At 47.3% G+C, this 14,305-nt stretch overlaps 1 protein-coding gene across 2 annotated transcripts in view; it reads right to left on the minus strand.

Annotated features, from left to right (window-relative positions):
- Positions 1–13,601, minus strand: part of BRINP3 (BMP/retinoic acid inducible neural specific 3) — a 255,967-nt gene extending 242,366 nt beyond the window's left edge. The window contains exon 1 of one of the 2 annotated variants that reach the window (XM_053391440.1): positions 12,495–13,601. The gene's annotated coding sequence lies outside the window, so the exon portion shown is untranslated. Of the gene's footprint in view, positions 1–9,653; positions 10,109–12,494 lie in introns of those variants that run through there. The other variant, XM_053391441.1, reaches the window with a different exon arrangement.
- Between the last annotated feature and the right edge of the window lie 704 nt (positions 13,602–14,305).

Below are 14,305 nucleotides of genomic sequence, written 5' to 3' on the forward strand. Positions count from 1 at the left end.
CCTAATATAAGTTAAATTACTGTAGTTTCTGGCTAAGAGGGTGTGTGTGCGTGTCTTTTTGGAATTGAACAATACACCCCATGGGAAGTCCTTATTTCATGTTTTGACCATTGTAACCTTGGTTGTATCGACACTGCCAATGAATTTCCCCTCCCCCAATGGGTGAGTGATGCTGAATAACAAGTGATGATGCTGTATGACCCACTGTGTCAGAAGCACAACTGGGGTGGGGAGTGTAATGTAGTAGCATGAAGACTCCCCACACCCCGTCCCACCTAAAATAAGGTAGGCTCCAAATTTGTGTGCATTTACTCATTTTAGATGGATGGAAAATTGAAGGAACTGATTCCTTGCAATATGTGTGCATGTATTTCTACTGGAGGGACGCAGGTGGCACTGTGGGTTAAACTACAGAGCCTAGGACTTGCCAATCAGAAGGTCGGCGGTTTGAATCCCCGCAACGGGTTGAGTTCCCATTGCTCGGTCCCTGCTCCTGCCAACCTAGCAGTTTGAAAGCACCTCAAAGCGCAAGTAGATAAATAGGTACCACTCCAGCGGGAAGGTAAACGGCGTTTCCTTGTACTGCTCTGGTTCGCCAGAAGCAGCTTAGTCATGCTGGCCATATGACCCAGAAGCTGTACGCCGGCTCCCTCGGCCAATAAAGCAAGATGAGCGCCACAACCCCAGAGTCGATCACGACTGGACCTAATGGTCAGGGGTCCCTTTACCTTTACCTTATATCTATAGGGGGGCATTTTGATAAAGGTTTCCTCTAGGATTGTAACAACATACCATTGTTTCTGAAGATGATTGCACACATGCATTCTGCACACACTAGCCAAAGCCCTAGATATTGACCTATATCAGGCATCCCCAACCTGCAGCCCTCCAGATGTTTTGACCTACAACTCCCATGATCCCTAGCTAACAGGACCAGTGGTCAGGGATGATGGGAATTGTAGCCCAAAACATCTGGAGGACAGAAGGTTGGGGATGCCTGACCTAAATGCTTGACATATAGAGTGGGTGGGTTGTTATATCAGGCAGTGTTCCTCAAACCTAATAATAGCGGGACACTTCTTTCTAAATTAAAAGAGGGAGCACACTTCACCTTTGATAGATGAAAACATTTACTTTTAAGCGTGCATATAAGGATAATAATAATATAATAATTTTTTTTATTTATACCCTGCCCATCTGGCTGGGTTTCCCCAGCCACTCTGGGAGGCTTCCAACCAAATATTAAAAACAATACAGTGTCAGACATTAAAAACTTCCCTAAACAGGGCCGCCTTCAGTTGTCTTTTAAAAGTAAAAAAGTTGTTTATTGCCTTGACATCCGCTGGGAGGACATTCCACAGGGCAGGCACCACTACTGAGAAGGCCCTCTGCCTGGTTCCCTGTAACCTCACTTCTCACAGTGAGGGAACCGCCAAAAGGCCCTTGGCGCTGGACCCCAGTGTCCAGGCTGGATGATGGGGGTGGAGACGCTCCTTCAGGTATACAGGACCAAGGCCGTTTAGGGCTTTAAAGGTCAGCACCAACGCTTTGAATTGTGCTCGGAAATGTACTGGGAGCCAATGAAGATCTTTCAGGACCAGTGTTATCTGGTCTTGGCAGCCACTCCCAGTCATCAGTCTAGCTGCTGCATTCTGGATTAATTGCAGTTTCTGAGTCACCTTCAAAGGTAGCCCTACATAGAACGCATTGCAGTAGTCCAAGCGGGAGATAACCTCTTTCTCCTTTTCCTGCCAAGAGCTGCTTCCTCCTATGTTTCTGCATGAGTCTTTGATATTGGACAATTGAAAAGAGCCAAATACAGAGCAGCGACTCATTGCTACTGTTTCCCCAAGTGCAGTGATGGGTGTTTATCTACAGGAATGAATGGCAACTGCTTTACTGAAGTGAAGGCAAGGGGTTAACCAGAGGCACAACTGGGTAGAGCTAAACCTTTTCCGTACTGCTATTAGCACCAGAGATTGAGAATCATTCCTGCCCCTAGCTGCATCCATGGTTCTGTTCCTTAGTCATACTAAAGCATGACATTGCTCAGAACTGATATAGCTAGATAAACTATAATGTGCTCCTCCAGCAGATAGACTAGAAACATGCAACTGCTGTAATTTTGCATGCCACAAAAAAAATTCCCCAGTTTCCCAGAGGTTTCATTACCCTACTTCAAAAAGAGGAAAGGAAAAAAGATAAAGAATTTTGAGATGGCAGAAATAATTGGTAAAGTCAGTTTTAAGTATGATTCTCCTTTTATATTAGTTATGTAGGTATTTTATGTGAAATGGTTTTAACTGATTGCGTTATTATATTTTGTTGTATTTTATTTTGCTGTAAACCACTGTTACTTGGCTATTGTGGGAAAAGGTGGTATAAGAATATTAAGAGGTAGACAAATGCAGAACAGATAAAAAAGGGGGTTCTTAGCCCCCTCCCCCAATTTTCCGTCTAGAGCTGACAAAACGAATGCTTCGTTTACACGCACACACACACACACACACTTCCTTCAAAAGGATGTTACTGGATGCTTCTAGTGACTAGTCGGATCAACTGAATATAATCATCTGATTGAAGACTGATCCAAATGGAAACAGCTTCCTAAATAATTAAGTCTACCCTGAATTCAGTGGTGGGGAAAGTCAGCCTAATGAAAATTAACTTGAAGGGATGCTTGTTCACATCAGGGCTCAAAGGAGAGCAGGGCAGAAATTGGCGACTTTTCGACTCACGTGTGTCTAGGTTTGCTTTTTTGTTGAACCAACTCTGCCTTCTGCAGTGAGAGAGCTTCACTGTCCTCATATGCTTGTTTGTGTGTCTCCAATTTTAGATTTGGAGCTCTGGCATTTCATCAGTGAACACCCGGAGCATGAAACACTGTTTTACTAAGCATATGCTGGAGTGGTAATAAAAGACTACAGGAAATTAGAATCTCTTTTTTCCCAAGCTACATTAAGACTCTCAGATAAAATTGTTCAGGTACCCTACTTGGTCTATGGAATTATAATAGCGACGCAACTCAGCTAGCAACTGAGCATAAGATGACTGTCCCTTCACTAAATGTATATTGGTGCAATTTACACATATTGTATTCTCAAGGCAAGGCATTTTCCTGGCATATTATGCTCCAGGGACCATTTTTCTCCCATATTAAGAATGTGGTGGACGTGGTGCATCTGATGCCTTTCCTGAACTCAGATTATTCTCTGGAAATCATACCAGAGTGTACTCTGCCCACAAGATTCCTATTTCAGTTTTATTGTTCAGTCCATTATGGCTTATTTTAGAAGAGCACCCATTTGTCACACTGAAGAGTGGGTGCAAGAAATTCTATTAAATCACAGGAGATTCTTCCAAACAATATATCAGGACATCTTCTCTCAAAACTTGTGAACTGCTCTGCTTTCTCTGGATGTCCAAAGGCTCACTTATTGCAGAGGGATCACAGAACTAAATGGCTGGGGGGTGGGGTGGGGCTTACTAGAAGTCATCAAAAACAGCCTACATCAGGACTCAACAGACTTGCTCAAATACACTTGCCATAGATCCGTCCACATAATCTAGTGGGCAATGCACCCCAAGCAGCAAGCAGCTGAGAATGTTGTATACACAGCAGATCACTGCATGCGATATACAGCCATATCCCATTCATGTTTACTCAGAAGAAAGTCTCAATGAGCTCAGTGGGAATTATTCCAAACTAGGTGTGCATCATAGGGACACTGGTGGTGCTGTGGGTTAAACCACAGAGCCTAGGGCTTGCTGATCAGAAGGTTGGCGGTTCAAATCCCTGCGACAGGGTGAGCTCCCATTGCTCGGTCCCAGCTCCTGCCAACCTAGCAGTTCGAAAGCACATCAAAGTGCAAGTAGATAAATAGGTACCGCTCCAGCGGGAAGGTAAACAGCATTTCTGTGTGCTGCTCTGGTTCACCAGAAGCGGCTTAGTCATACTGGCCACATGACCCGGAAGCTGTACACCGGCTCCCTCGGCCAGTAAAGCGAGATGAGCGCCGCAACTCCAGAGTTGGCCACGACTGGACCTAATGGTCCCTTTACCTTTACTAGGTGTGCATCATAACCAAGCTACAAAAATCAACAACCAAGCCATCTTGGTTGCTTGCAAATATAAGCAGGGGGAAACTGTCTTTTGCAAATGAGTGCCCTTAATACTCTAAGAGCATAATAGGCCTTTGGTGCATAGAATAAAGCAGAACATAGGACACAGCATTTTACCAAGTCAGTATTGTCGAAACTCACCAGCAGCTACTTTCCAGAGTTTCAGGCAGACGTCTCTCCCAGCTTGAACCAAGGACCTTTTGCATGCAGAAAGCATTTGCTCCACCTCTAAGCAATGGTCCTTCACTTTCCTTTTGGGTTTACTAAAAAGGAAGTTACTGGGATGCAAGGAAAACATGCTGACTAAGAGAGGAAGCTATCACCTGGGAAGAATCCCATTCTAAGTCTGAGAGAACAATAGACTAAGAGAACAATAGGCTTGCCTTTCTCCAAATCCCCCACCCAGTGCCAAATTTATGTATAATCTAAACAAGCTATAGCTTAGGGCCCCACTCTCTTGGGGGCCTCAAAAAATTTTAAGGGAAAAAAGACTGGATGTACATTTTCAAAATATAAGATAAAAACAAATAAAATAAAACCTACATACAGCTACTGAGTTTTATGTTGTGTAGGCTCCTATGATGTAAGTAATGGGCCCCGCCTGCTAGCTTGCACCCTAAAATATCACTGGTTTGCTCATTTCTATATATAGGGTCCCTACATTCTGCATGTGCAAATGGCTTTAGATACCTATTAGGTCCATAAATTACCATATAGCATATATTCAACACAAAAAACCAGTGACAATTTGATGTTGACAAAGGACAGCTGGACATATAAATGGCCCCATTACCTTCAGTAGCTTAGGGCCTCATCAAACCTAAATCCAGCCCTGCCCCCACCCCTCCAGCTGCAACAAAGAGATAATAAATACCCAAGTCATGTCCCATTGGGGCTCTGAGAGTTGAAGGCAATAATTTTTCTTGATGTGCTGCTGTTTGAAGGCAATAATGTCAGCAATGGAGGAAAAAACCTTGCTAGCCCGAAAGCATAGCCTCAACTGGAAGCATCATGTGAAATGCTACACAACCAAGGAACATTCTGCACCCACACACTTCCATACACACACACACCAAGTAGGAAAAGAAGCAGGAATGCAGGTGGGAACAATAGAAGACATCTGCAATGATTGAGAGGTTAAAAAACAAACAAGTCCCTTCCTACCAACGACTGGCAACCCAACAGGGATTCTACTTGAGGAAACCCAATTCTCCTTGCATTGAGCTGAGGTGCAACTGAAGCCCCACCAACCTGTGCCATTAAGACAGAAACATAGAACAAAGCAGTGACCACAGTGTCCACATCAATAATGAAGAGAATTCTCGATTTGTGTCTTTCAGCTCTCAGAAAGTTTGGGAGGGTCAGACACAGACTGTACCCTCTGAAAGATGCTTAGGGCTGTAGTTTGCAAAGCCCACCATATACAAAGGGCAGGGTTCAGACCACATCTGATTATCCTCAGACAGCATCATTTTTACTTACCAAGGAACTGAATCAAGTGGTGCTAAGTATTAGGTATGCATGCTAAAAGATAATTTTATAGAAGCGAAGAGAAATTTAAGATGTCCGTTTTTCACTGAGAATACTGCAATTGTTACTATGACATACAGAAACAAAATAAAAATGAGAAGGCCTTCAAGTTTTAGTTGTAAAAAGAATTTAATGCATCAAAAAGTTAGGCGGTGGACCTTCCTGACTCCACCTCCCATTTAAATCCCCCCCAATGAAATCTGAAATTATGTCGCCCATAATCTGCCTCTTATGAACTTTACACAGCCAACTAAACATTCTGAAGTCCCCTATATGTAACCCTCCCTCCCCAAAATAAGCCACAATGGGTTTTGCTTCCATAACTCTAGCATGACTTGGCTTGTGATTCTAGCTACAGCAGAGCAAATCCCACACACCCTCCAGTGGAGCTCTTGTCTGGGTAAACATACACAGAACTGGGCTGCATGGCATTTTATAGAAATCCAACACAATCACTTTCTCCTCCAGACTGGAAGTCATTCCTAGGCATATGTACTCTACTCAAAAATAAGTCTTAGTAGGTTCAGTTGGGTTTCCACCCTGTGCTAAATGGTATCAGTGTCTATACTGACTTGCTGAGGTCTTTAGCTCATTTTTTTGTTTTGCTTTTACGTGTGCGCGCACACACACATGCACACCCCTTCCTAAAGGCTCATCTTATCTCTCTCATATGTAGAGAAAGAAAGAAAGAAAGAAAGAAAGAAAGAAAGAAAGAAGGAAAGAAAGTTCTGCTTAATGCTTAAGCCTCATAATTGAAAGAGCCCATTTGATTATATTGCAAAATGGTCACCCAATGAAGGGAGTTTCATTTTATGGTGCAGTCAGCTGAAAATAAAAAGAAATGTCTTGAGATAGCTCTGTGATGGAGTCACTCACCAAAGGATGCAATTTAACACTTAATGGCATTTGCACAGGAAAGGCAGCAAAAGGCTATTGCCTAGCCTGCTCATCTCACCTATTTAAAAGCCCATCAGTCTGTGACTGTTGCAAAACAAGCCTACGAAAACCATGGTCAGTGTCTCTTCTTCTGGTGCACCTTCTCCTTTTTGTCCATATTTCACCCAGTTTTCCATCCCTCTTGCCCTTGAAGCAAACACAAGATGAGAAATGTCTCCTACCAAATTAGCCTTCAGGAAACCTCTTCCTTTAACAAACTTGCATAAAGGACTCCTGGCCACAGAAAGCACCTTGGCAGGAAAGTATATGAAGATAAGCAAGCTCTTGGGCTTCTCTGCATAAATTAGAAAACTTGACTAGGCAGTGTGATTCTCAAGTAGGAAAAGTGGCAAAACACCAGCACAGCCCATTCGGTGTCCCCCTGATGGGAACAGAAGCTTAGTGCTGGAGTCAGCAGTGGACTCAAACCATCTGAGATTTCTGGAGTCTGCTACCATCTGGCTGCAAAAGTGAGACACGCCTCAGTGAGAATTCCCTAATACCTGTCGTGGTGGGAAGAAACATGCTCCAGACTTCTCACACACACACACACACACACACACACACACACACTACCACAAAGAGAGACTTGCAGTGTCTATTTAAAGAACATTTGGGGACGCTGTGTTCTCCCTATTCTTGACCCTATTCTTTGACATTTTCAAAGCTGTGGTATTTCAATTATACTCTCTCAACAGTCCCATGTTATTATTCCAATTTGTGTTGAGATGTTGGGGAAGGAAGGAAGGAAGGAAGGAAGGAAGGAAGGAAGGAAGGAAGGAAAGTTTGGTTTATGCTTACGCCTCATAATTCCAATGCAGGAATCTCAGCTAAAGCATCAATAAGAGATGGCCATCCAAGGAAGGGGAATTCAAAAGCTCCCGTGGAAGACCATTCCACCGTCAAACAGCTCCTACTGTCAAAAAGTTTTTCCTGATGTTGAGTCAAAAGCTCCTTTCATGGGGTAGAACAGGGGAACATTTGGGGGACCTGGTTCAGCCTCTGCATATTTTCCAATTTGGGGTCTTCCTAGGCATGAACAGACCAGCAGAGAGCTATTACACTAAGAGATTTCATATCACCTCAGATTCACTGCTTACAGTTCATGCATTCATATGCCGATGGCACCATGCGAGCAGCCCCCAAGGGAAATTGGGTGAGGCGGATGCCAAATTAATGGTGTTGGAACTTCAGGGAAGGGATATACTGAACTCCTTGTTCCTCTGCCTGTGTATTCCTGTCCTGTGTAACTTCTATTAGAGCATGAATGCAGAGGATAAGGTAAAGGTAAAGGGACCCCTGACCATTAGGTCCAGTTGCGGATGACTCTGGGGTTGCTACACTCATCTCGCTTTATTGGCCGAGGGAGCCGGCGTACAGCTTCTGGGTCATGTGGCCAGCATGACTAAGCCACTTCTGGCAAACCAGAGCAGCACACGGAAATGCTGTTTACCTTCCCACTGGAGCGCTACCTATTTATCTACTTGCACTTTGATGTGCTTTCGAACTGCTAGGTTGGCAGGAGCTGGGACCGAGCAACAGGAGCTCACCCCTTCGCAGGGATTCGAACCGCTGACCTTCTGATCAGCAATCCCTAGGCTCTGTGGTTTAACCCACAGCGCCACCCGCTGTATGTGGCAATTGAGAAAGGACCACCAAAGCAACATTTCACTGAATTAAACCATTGGTCCACCCAACTCAAGATTTTCTTCACTGACTGACAAATTCAGGGTTGCCCAGCTCTTATATGGATGGAACCTGGGACCTTTTGCATGGAAAGCAGAGGTTCTACCCCTGAGGTACAGTCCTCATTGCATGCCAGTGTGCATGAAACCACATGGTGAAGGGGTCAGCCTCCAGTGTCCTACCATATGGGCTGATGATTTGGTGCAGATGTCCTTGATGCCTGGCAAAGCATTACAGGACCAACAATAGACAACGTGCTATAGATGCATCTCACTTTGTTCTAAAGAGGTGTGAGGATTCACATACACATAGGTGGGCATGGGATACCATGCGCAAAACCACCCACATCCAAATCTTCTCACATTCCTACTCAATCCATCCTGGCCTTTCGTTTTGGCCGTAGTCAGTTCCTTGTGCACTCTGCAATTCCCCGAAACTAGGAAATGAACAGAACCACGGCTGCCATACCTTGCAATAAAAGGGAAAAGTCACCATATTCTGAGCTGCATTTTAATGAAGGCTGGCAGCGCAAGCAGGAGGAAAGCCACACAAGAAACGTGCACCCTCTTGTACTTTGCATACTGATCTGTGCAACCCTGCCTAGTCTCCCTGTCGAGCCCATACTGAAAACTTGCACCGAAGAGTCACCAAAGCTAGGACTGGAACAGAGGTGATCATCATAATCTTGGTCCATTAAAAAAAAGAGGGGGGGGGAGAGAAGAGAGACTACATCCGTTTTGCTGTCTGGTGATCATGCCCCTTAAGGGAGAATTATTCCTCCAACCCCACAATATTATTGAGCTGTGCCACCTCTTTAAAAATCAAATCACATAAGCAAAAAATGTCACAGGCTGCTGAATGAGCCTTTAGGATTTTATCTCTCTCTCCCCCCCCCCCCCGTTCCCCACATCTTTCCTGATTGGTGTGGCATTCCTAGCGGTGCCTCCCCACCCCCGGTAAATAGTATTGAACAAGAAACAACACATTAAGGCTGATGGAGATTTTCGCCCGTGAAGCATGCCGCTTGCTCGCTCGCTGCCTGCAAATGCCCATTAAGACACCATTAATTGCATTGATTTATTTGCAAGCGATGCGCAGAAGGATGTTTGCTCGCCTCGCCTCCCCTGCAAAGCCTGGCAGCCTCCGCTGCCCACCCCCGCCGTTTTACACCCATACTCGACCCCCTGTTGCCATCTCTCGTCACTGTCACCAAGTTCTTTTCACTGACACTGGGAGCACCTCAGCACCCACCTTCTCTCTCCTTCACCCTCCTTGCACCAAATTGCACCCCCCCCTTCCCCGCGATGACTCCAAACCCAGTGGTACAGTTCACCTTCGGGTAGCCTGTTAGGCGAGTCAGACGACGCGGAATCCCTTACCTATAGCTGGCTCGCCCGCGTCTGGCGTCCTCTATCTGATGATGCTCAAAGTTTCCGGATCCCCGTGAGTTGAGCGAGCTCGGCTGCAGCTGCTGCGAGCTCGGCTGCAGCTCCGCGGAAGTGCAATGGACTAGCTCTGCTTGGGGATCGGGCTAATTGCACAAGTTCTGTCGGAAGAGGGTGGAAGGGGAAGGCCAGCGTTGGCAAGGAGGCAGAGAAAAAGAGAGAGAGGGATCTTCTTCTCTTGGTGAGGCTGGAGACTCTGCTGCAAAAACCACGCACCGCCCGCCTGAGCAAGGTGACTTGTCTTCCCTCGCTCCAGCTGGTGGCAGAACAGCTGGGAAGGACACGCGGAAGGGGGTGGGCGGAAGGGAGGGGGGCTTTACTCCGGTTTAATTAAACCGGAGCAACTCCTGCCAACCGGATCTTCTCTTCGAGATCAGAGGGGGAAACGTCCACGCTTTATAACCACCCCCCCTTTGAAAAAGTGTCCTTAGGTCCCTTTACTCTACAGATGGATTAAAGTGGAATAATTCATCCACGCGCATCGCTGTCCTAAAGAAGATTAGCTTTGGTCTGTCTGGTCCAATATTCTGTCCCCAGTCGTGGGTCAGAGAAGTGTCGTAGGAGATTGACAGGAAGGAGGGCATGATGAGGGCAATGGCTTTCGTTTTATCCCAAGCATCTGCTCATCAAAGGTGGTTCTGGAATTCCGACGAGGAACCCCTAAATTCCAAGACACAGGTGAGCCTAACCTGCGGCCCTGAGGATGTATTGAATTCAACCTCCCCACGCCACCCCACCCCTCAAGCCAGTGTGGCTAATGGCCAGAGGTGATGGGATCTGGAGTCCAGCAACATCTGGAAGGTCCAAAGGTTCCACACAAGTCTCTGCTCCAGAAGGACTACTCCAAGCGTTAGGTGTTCCGATGGCAAGTAGTAGTTCTGAGGGTTAGACTAATGAGCAAGCGCGTCCACCTGTAGTGATCGTGAGAGTGCATCTTAACGACCACCACAGCCTGCCGCAGAACGGGGAGGGGGGGCACACGCCACTCACTGGGAGGGACATGTGCCCCCTTTGCTCTCCCTAATGGTCCTTTGCGAGTACAGAACTGGCAGGAATGATAATGTATTTATAGACTGCTTTCGAGAGTCTTCATGCTTTTTAATATACTGTACAAAAGAAAAGGGAAAGGGAAAGGACCCCTGACAATTATTCACAGCAACAGCAAGAACCCCGCAAGATGGGCCAGCATTAGATAGATGGGGGGCCGAAAGCTTGCCTAAGGGCCCACCTGGCAGATTGGACTTAAGGTGTGCACTTAAAAAATTCCAAAATGGGAATACAACCAACACGTGTTTGCAGACAGACGTCTGGCAAACACGCTTTTCGGGGAGTGAGAGTTGTCTGCAGCTGCTCCCTGCTGGATGGACCCCAAATGACAAACCCAAGTCTGCTGCCAGTTAATGTGAGTAAAGCATCCTTGGCCTGTGTCGGCTGCCCTAGCCCCGAAATTTACTCGGCACTGGTATGCATATATTGTATACAGCCCAGCGCATATTAATGCAATGAAGTGTGTGAGAGAGACAGGCAGGCAGGCAGACAACAGGAAAAGTTACGCTCATCTGTCTTCTCCGGCCCCTGCAGTTCCTCACGCAGTTTATTTTTTTGCAAATAAACTCTACACAAATAACGCAGGAGAGAGAGAGAGAGAGACTTGCAAGAAGATGTGAGCTCCGGAAGAGAGATCCCCGACCAGACAATCAGACTTCCTCAGCGTTTTGGAACCCTAGCTCAGTGAAATAGCATCTGCCTTGCATGCCCAGGGTGAAATGCAGCAACGGTCTGATTCCCTACCGGGAAGCTGTTGGGGGGCCGGCGGGGGTGGATTCGGAACCCAAATGCGACTCTCGATTTCACAATTCCAAAAGCACCACCTTGAAAGGTCCCTTAAGGAAGCCCACCTCCTAGTCGAATCTGGTGGGGAATCTCCCCCCTTTCTTGGACTGAGGGACAGGTTGAGCCCAGCCCTTCCTCTCCCCCAAATACTTCTTTAAGACCCCTCCCAGAAAATCTGGAAGAGGGCAGAGTCTCCCACAAAGACCAAGTGGCGCCAGAGAGACACCCCAACGCGAAAGCTGTGAGATATGGGTGAGATCTTCTTCTCTCCCATCAACCCTCCGAATAGGATGCCCACCAAGGGCAACGATGCCACCCCTCTCTAGATCTTCCACCACAAGCCCCCGACAAGTTAGCCCCTAGAAACCCAGGTGTTTGGCATGCTGCGAAACCAATAGTGCGAATGACACATCGAGCTAGGGGTGCCTTTGGGGGAGACGTGAGAGATCCATGTGTCTCAAGTGAGCGAGTCAAGGCGCGATCAGAACCCGGAGCTTACAAGCAAGGATCTGGTGTGTGTGCCTGTCATCTGCGGCACCAGAGAAAGGCAAGAGAGCACCCGCTCCCCATCTGTTTCAGCCTCCCAACATAATTTTCTTCCAGAAATGTAACATGTGGGGTGCAATTTGCCTCGCCCAGAAATGCACCCCCCAACACACAGTGCACCCCGTAACTCGTCATTTTCTCTGCTGTGTCTGCGTGAAGGAAGGGGTTAGTAGAGGAATGGAATATCCATAGCATCAACAGGGGTTAAATAGATAGGAAAGCAGCAGAGCGACAGATTTGTTTAAGCTTCCCCTCTCTCTCTCCCCACCAATAATAAAATAAATTTAAAAAGTCACAGAGACAATAGCTCATCAAACTGGCGATCGCTAAACATTGTGGGGAGGAATTGATGGAGGCTTCCTTAAATCTGGCGTGCGTAAAAGGCGAGGCACTCACCGGGTGGAATTTCAGGAGGCGAGGTGTCTGGGCAGCAAGCGGTTCCACGAGGCGAGCGCGCATCCCATGGTAGTTCCAGAGGTTTGGATGCGCTTCAGAACGGCGGTGATGGACAGCGATGGGCGGCGTGGCGTGGGGGTGTCCACAGCGGGACGGTGGCATCCGCCGGAGCTTCCTTAGCGGCGCTGAGAGAGAAGGGAGAGCCAAGCAACAACGAACCACCGGGCAAGCGGTGTGCCGGACGGACGCGTGCGTGCGTGCCACAGAGCCCAGGAAACAATGAATGGATGTGAAAATAAAAAAGAAAGGGAGACCGGACAAATGCAAAGGAAGAGTTATGGGGAGGCAGGCGGGCAGGCGCTCAGAGTCAGAGAAGCGGAGATTTTAAAGCTGATCCTTTAAGGCAAAAAGTAGGTGGACGAGATTATATTCATCCAAAGAGACGGAGACGAAGAGAGGCTGGCTCTGTGAGTAAAAACCACAGCAACCCAAGACCGAGCGAGCCAGGTGGTTCTGGAGAAGAAGCGAGGCGCAGAGAGAACTACAGGAGGAGGCTGGTCTATCCTGATAGATATAGCGGCAGAGCTGATTTAGGGAGCTGGAGGGGAGGATCTAATGCGATTCGGGAGGAGGAGGAGGGGGGAGATCGGGTGGGCAGGAAGAAAAGACTCACTCTCTCCCTCGCTTTTGAAGGGCTTGGCACATCAGCCCCGCCACCTTCTTCCCAGGTTGCTAAAGAAACTCTTTCCAGAGACTCAGTGCAAATCCCTTCCCTTCCCTTCGGTTATATATAGTAACCGTGCAAGGCTACTTCTCTCAATAATTTTGCCCTAACAATCGCAACACGCCGGGAGGGAAACTCCCGTGAAACCAACCGGGAAAGGCACTGAGGAAACCAGCCAGCTGCCCGATCTTTCCGGGTTTGTTTTAATTTTGCAAGGAGCTGGAGGAGGGATGCTAAAGAGACGGCTGGGGAAGGGAGGCAGTGGTTCTCTGAGCCAACGCGTATAACCCAATTTGCAAGACTCGCCGTGGGGATGTTATAATGGCACAGGCTCGAACCAAAAGAGGGTTCGGAGGATGACCCTGGGTTTGTCTCTGTGGGACAGGAGAAGCTGGTATCGCCTCCCTCTGGCTCGGTGATCTTGCAAACCAGAGGGCGGGGAGATCAGCTTCTCCCCCTCCAGCCAGTCTCTCCACACGCACGTGATGTCTCGGCTCAGAAATCCAGAATGCGTGAGTGCGTGCATTTTTGCTACGCGCGAATTTGAGCAACATGCATGAAACTGACCAGAGGGATCGCTCGCTTTCTCTTTCGCAGCGAAGAGTCTACGCTTGTCTCGGCGCTAGTCTCCCTCTCTCAACCCCGCCTGGCTTTCTAATGTCGAAGAAGGGAGGGGGGCATCTCTCTTTTGATTTCTTGCATCCCCACTGCACGCATGTTGACTCCCAGAGATTTCAGCGAGATTGACTCCAGAATAGTTTCAGAAACACTTGAGGCGGAGTCATTGGCTGGAAGAGAGAAGGTGCAAGCAGCTTACCCCAGCAAGGCAACCAGAAAAGAAAAGTAATCCTGATAAATGATCTAATTTTCTAATGCTAAGAGAAAACGGACCGTCTATTAATCTACTTGTCCTTCGCCATAAGCACAAGACAGTGCTTGAGTCACTGGGACACCCCGCAAACAAACAAAACAAAAGACACCCCCACACCATCCTTACCTAGTTTAGCTTGAATATTAAGGGATGTGGGAAATAATGCTTAGTGCAGAGCTCTCTCATTTTCCACCTGTTCTCATATTAGTGTTGAAC

This window comes from Podarcis raffonei, chromosome 6 (assembly GCF_027172205.1).
Source record: "Podarcis raffonei isolate rPodRaf1 chromosome 6, rPodRaf1.pri, whole genome shotgun sequence".
Lineage (NCBI taxonomy): Eukaryota > Metazoa > Chordata > Lepidosauria > Squamata > Lacertidae > Podarcis > Podarcis raffonei.